Below are 6,248 nucleotides of genomic sequence, written 5' to 3' on the forward strand. Positions count from 1 at the left end.
TTGACACCTCTGACCTTAGGGAACACTGTGGGCAAAGGTCCTTCTTTTCCCTTTCTCCAGCCGAGCAGCACACAGAGCTCTTAGTCTGATGATCCTTCCCCCATCCCATCCATTCCTGGTCCGGCTCATCTGGGAGCTCACAAGGGAGCTCAGTTAGCCCATTCCCCAGGTCAGCTCTGCTCAAAGCAGAGGCTACTCAGTGGCTCAGGATCTGAGGTCTGCAGGAAGCTGGCTGCCAGGGACAGCACCAGCCTCAGCCAGGGTTCCCACTGTTGCACGGAGAACTGGCCTCCTTCTAGTCCCATCATGCACAGTCTCTACTGGGCACTTGCTGCCTTACATGCGGAGACGTAAGCCATGTTCTGGGGGAACACGGCACTACTGTCCAGTCCTTTGAGTTGGTCTGCAGAGGCCTTCCCACTCCCTCTTCCTGGGATTAGACTCTGGCCTCTGTCCTTGTAACTGCCCAGATGGAGTCCCTTCTCCTTGAGATGTCCCAATAAGCCACCGTGCTTCTCATACTCAAAAGAGAGTACAGCCCATGCTGTGTGTCCCCGCTGTCCCCAAACTACCCACCCTGGGCCCAAACTGACTCTCTCCAATGGAGAACCGGGTCAGAGCTAGGCCTGACTTCCGTCAATCCCTTTAGCAACAACAAGCCTTAAGTAGTTGTGTGGGCCCCTCCCCTTTCCCAGTGGCCTTAACAGTGAGTGAGGTCAGATCAGAGTTCAGGGCTGAGCTTGCCTAAGCTGTTGCCAACACGTGATATGAGATCTCATTCAACTGGTCCCATTATGCTGTGAGAAGGTTCAGGTAGTGGGAAGGGGTGAGGCTGGGAATTCACTGGTTCCTGTGCTCAAACCAGGCCATCTGCCCCTCCCTTCCCTGTCAAACTGCTCTCACTACCTGTCCTTCTAAGGAAGTTCCACTCAGAGTATTGATTTTTTATGATTATGCAAATTATGATGACAAGGATGATGATGACTTCGGGGCTCACGATGACCATGCAGATGTTCCTGGTCTGGGCCACATCTGGCTGCGTTGCTGGTGGCGCTGAAATGAAACCCCAAGAATCAGAGCCCCACTTGGGACCCCAAACGGGGGGAGGCTTCCTCAGCTCCTGCTGGCCCAGGTGCATCCTACCAATCAGACGGTGTCTATCACTGTCCTTGTGGCAGCTGCTGTGACCAGTCCTGATGTTGGGAAGGAGAGATGGGATATGCCCTGTCCCCTAGGGCTCCTCCAGCCAAAAGGGCAAGCGGGGTTTACAATGTAAGCAGTCGCACCTGCTGTGACAGACAGGAGGTGACGCAGGACAAGAATGGTGAAAGCGACAGTCCAGGTGGCACTGAAGGATTTCCAACAATACACCAGGTGACATGGAAAAGACAATGATTCTCAGGAACAGGGTCAGTAAGAGGACCATCTCTGGAAAAGACTGATGTTCCCCTGTTTGGGGCAGCAAGAAATCCAAGAAATGCCCGAGTACAAAGGTACGTGCAGCGAGGAAAAAATTCCAGGAGGTGAGAAGGGAAAGGAAGGATGCTAGAACATTCCTGTGGCCATTATTCTGCCAGGAACATTTGCCATGGATGGATGAATATCTCTCTCTCCCTCAGACAAACACACACACACACACACACACACAGAGCCCACACTGTGGGTCAGGTCCAGGTCATTTAAGAGAACCAGCATTCCATCCAGTCTTCTGAGTTACCTGTGGTCTCCTGCGTTTCATCCCAGTGCTCCCATACTTGTTGGAGCCAGCTCTTACAGTCTCCATTTGCGGTCCCTATGAGGAGCTTGGTCAGCTCTCCATCATTGTCCAACGTGCCTCTGAACTGTTAGCCTCCAGGTGGAACCACTGTCCACTTCCTGTTCTCTGGGTCAAAGAGGTGGGTTAACTGCTCATTAAAGGCAAACCGCCAGATCCTCTGGTGTGTCCATGGGCCCCCCGCTCACACATCAGGCTGCCCTGCATGGTGAGAGAATGTGCCCCCGCCCCCACCAGCGGAAACAGGTCAACCTCTGGTTCTGACCAATCCTTTGCCCCACCTGCTGTGCACTCCTCAGCTCTCCTTCTGCCGTCCTGGTCCTGCTCTTGCCTCCTTCTCTGCCCTGGCTGCTGGGCCGCATGTGTGGGACCCACTTAGAAGTTTTACATGAACACCATAGCTCCCCGGCCCTGTCAAGGTGTTCTCATTCTGCTCTGGACCTTGAGACTTACCACTCTTCATCAAAATCTCCGCTTTGATGTCCAGGAGTTTCTTTCTGAGCTCTTCCTCCAGGTCTTTCAGAGGTTCCCTCTGTGTCCCCCAAAATGCTGTGTACTTCAACTTCATCCCCAGAGGACCAACAGGTTTGACTTCCTTGCTCCCACAGGCATAGGAAAGAAACTTGTTTCCATTCACCTGGCCTTGAATCTCACAACACGATGGTCCAAGCCTGGGCTGAGATGTGATGGAGAAAATGTAGGAAAGCGAGAGAGCAGCTGTGAAGGGAAAACACAGGTAGAGGTTGGGGCTGGAAGAGAAAAAGCAGCAGGCACCCCTCTGCCATCCAGATGACAGCAGTGGCATCCCTGTAGGGCTAAGCTGGCAGAGTAAGGACTATCCTTGCACAGCCCCTACCCCCAGCAGGAGAGGCTGCTGCTCTTCCCCTGTTGGGATAAGATCAGGATGCCTCTGCCTGGCAGGAGGCCACATAGCCATTGAAATGTCCCCTGTGTCTATCAGGCTGATACCCAGCATCACTCAGCCTTTGACAGAATGACATAGCAGGAAATGCCAAACACGAAACTAAACACATGTCCTCCAACTGTGCTCATGGACAGGTCTGGAGAACTCTTTATAGCAAAGTCATAAAGACTGCACTGGGAGAAGGGCATCAGAATTGTCAAGAATGTCGGTGACGTCTGTCTAATGACCAACCTTGGCTGAAGGAGGCGGTGTTGCAGAAATAGGTGCCCAGTAGTATTTGGGTGAAGTCCTGAAATAAGAGATTGGAGGTGCAGGCACCCAACTGTCCGAAGCAGGGACGCGGCAAAGACTGAAATGATCCTAAGGCTGCAATGCCAGCCAAGCCTGCCCCACAGAAAGCTCTCCATCCCTTGGGCTCACAGAACACGGTGATCCGAGAGGCAAAATAGCCAGATGGCCAACCCAGACGCTGCTGGATTTGAACAATGAAAACATCGTCCCCAGGATGTATGAGGAGAAGCCTAAAAGCAAACACTCAACAGAAAGTCTGGATCCTTTAACTGGGTTCCAGACCTGAGCCCATTCTCAGAGCTGGAACCCTGTAGTAGAAGCAGAAGCAAGCTATCCATCAGAAAGGACCCTTCAGGTCAACAGCACATGCACTGCTTCCTGCTGGCCTCCCGCAAAGTGTCATGTGGTCATTCGCAGGGTTGGGTAGACACTGGGGAGCAGAGACCATGCAGACCTGGTGTGTGAGTTGACCTGATGACACTAGGGCCCCTGTCATTGAAATGGTGCGGGGCAGCTGGTATTGCTGATGACGAGAAGTCACCTGCCCCAGGTCGTGTTCACAGTGACACCATTGGCTCAGGTACCTGTGTGGTGGTCCTTTCCCATTCCCCACATTTGTTACAGGAGTGAAAACTGTTTGTAGTTGAATTATCTGTGGGTTGGGGGCTGGGTGGCAGGGACATTCAAGCCCAATATTCTCACACTGTCTACGCTTATCTCCAAGCACAATGTTAAAACAGTGTTCTACCCTGGATGAAATGAGAGTTGAGCATCAACCCTAAAACCTCTGTAAGGACACAGGGGTGTGAGCCCTATCCTATTTTCATTGAAATGTGGGCCTGGCGCAAAGATTCTCTGTATATATTAATACTGCTTAGGTCTGTGTTGTAATTGCTCAAGTCTGTGTCCTTAGCAGGGGAGCAGCCAGAGACAATATTTGGATGAATGTGTGGCTGGATCTGCTCCTTGGGCCACAGGACCCTGTGACACAGATACTGGAGGAAAATGTTCTTCCATGCCCTTTGTAGCATCCTAACATTGGAATGTTAGGTAGAGACACCACCTTGTGATGAACGGAGGGAACGACAGTCGAGGCAGGGAAAATCACAGTCCCTAAGACCCAGGTGTGGTCCAGGAACCTGGAGGGAGGAGGTGTGGTCCTGGGGTATCAGAGCTGCCCACCCTGAGCTGGGTGGTGCTGGGATGCGGCCGGTGAAAGATCGCCTGGAGATGCATAGGCCTTGAACGTTTGCTTAAGTGCGCTGGGAAGTGTAATGGTGGACAGCAGTGAGGTTGGTGACTTGTGGACAAGTTGGGTCAGGGGCAGAGTCCCGGGTTGTGCTGGGTCCAGGCCCTGCGCGATCGCCCAGTCCTGCCCACAGCCCAGGGCGAAAACAGACATCCCACTGCGGCCTCTCCCCCTCCCCCCGGCTCCGCGCGCCCAGAGCCTGGCAGTCCTTGGTCGCCCAGGTCCCCTCTGTTCTGTCCCACAGGCCGACAAAGTCCCTGCGGACTCTGCGGAGCCGGAAAGGAGCGGGCGGCTGGGACTTGGTCGGGGTGGGGACTGACCTAGCCGGCGACAAGGCTCCCAGGGCCCCGGGACTCACCTGTCTCTCCTCCGCGGGTCGTCCCACCCACGACCAACCCGGCTTGCGCCGCCCTGATCCCGCGCAGGAGAAACAGCAGAAATAGGAGCCGCAAGCGCGCGGTGAACTTGGTGGCGGCCGTGAGCTCCGCCGCGACCCCGAGCCGGGGGCGGCTTCTGAAGTCATAAGCCGCAGGCGGGGAGGCGAAGCGCGCTTCCCGTGGACCGGCCTGGGCTTTGCAGGGGTTCGTGTCTCTTTCACCCAAGTAGGACTGCCTTTCGGCAGGTCCACGCATCCAGGGGAAACTGCGCAATGATTCTTCCAATTTTCTTCTTTTTATATTTGAGAGACAGAGAGAGAGAGAGAGAGGAGAGGGCGCGCGAGCATGGGGCTGGCGGCCGCGGAGGAGAGACTCCTGGACTTCCCAGGCGGAGCCCCAGGCGGGTCGGTGGCTGCTCCCGCGCTCGGAGGCTCCGCGAGCTTCCCAGGCGGGATTCAGAAGGGAGTCCGGGGTGATTTACCTGTGCTCCAGGTGCTCTGGGTGCTGGAGGCGGGGCGAAGGGGGGGTGGGGGCTCAGGCGGGCTCAACCCCAGGAATTTCGGATCTGGGCGCAGCCAAAGGCAGATGCTTACTCGACTGAGCCAATCAGGCGTCCTTGAGTCTTTGAAAGTCTGAGAAGGTTCTCCGTGCTGTCCTTCTGTTTAATAAGCAGAGTCTTCCCGCTGAGCGCACAGGGCCTTTGGCCCCGAGGAGGACAAATGGCATTTAAAAAAAATAATCTTAAAAAATGGTAAATATGGTCAAACCACATAAAATTTACATCTGAGTCATTTTTAGTGACTTTAGTTTGAAGCCGCTCAACTTTAAACGTTGTTTCTGCAATAAACAGTACCTGTAGCCTGATCGTTAGGCCTTTTATTTGTCATCTTTCTGGGCTTTTCCCCCCATTTTCAGGGTGTCTTTTGAAAACAGTGTGTGCACTGGATAATTTTTAAATCTAACCTAAGAATTTCAGGGTTTTTTTTTTTAAGATTTTATTTATTTATTTGACAGACAGAGATCACATGTAGGCAGAGAGGCAGGCAGAGAGAGAGAGAGGAGGAAGCAGGCTCTCCACTGAGCAGAGAGCCAGATGCGGGGCTCGATCCCAGGACCCTGAGATCATGACCTGAGCCGAAGGCAGAGGCTTTAACCCACTGAGCCACCCAGGTGCCCCAGAATTTCAGGTTTTAATTAGAGAGTTTAGCAGCTTACCTTTATTGTGATTACTAGCATAGTAAGGATTATCTCAGCCATCATCCTTTTCATTTATTATGCTTAAAAAAAAATTCCCTCTCCCTGTCTGCATTCCTTTTACTGTATGGAGTTTTCTTCTGCTAATTTAAACATTATTCAATTTTTCCTCATAATCATTGCCCTTAACCTTTGATCCACACTAATGCTTATTTACATTTATTTATCATTGTTTTTGGTCATTCCCAAAACATTATTTTGCATGATTTCATCTCTTTTGTGTGCTTCCTCCCACCCCATTTTCCTGGTATTACCCTGGTTTTTACTACTCAATTATTGCTATACTTCTTTTCTGCGATAGAAACTCCCCTCATCCTTCACCCCCCCCTTTTTTTTAAAAGGCAACAGTAATCTGTAACAGATTAACAATTTAAAAAT

The 6,248-nt window shown here is 52.4% G+C and overlaps 1 pseudogene; it reads right to left on the minus strand.

Annotated features, from left to right (window-relative positions):
- Positions 1-170: 170 nt before the first annotated feature.
- LOC125101690 (UL16-binding protein 1-like) lies at positions 171-4,938 on the minus strand (annotated as a pseudogene).
- Between the last annotated feature and the right edge of the window lie 1,310 nt (positions 4,939-6,248).

This window comes from Lutra lutra, chromosome 6, assembly GCF_902655055.1.
Source record: "Lutra lutra chromosome 6, mLutLut1.2, whole genome shotgun sequence".
In the NCBI taxonomy this organism is placed as follows: domain Eukaryota; kingdom Metazoa; phylum Chordata; class Mammalia; order Carnivora; family Mustelidae; genus Lutra; species Lutra lutra.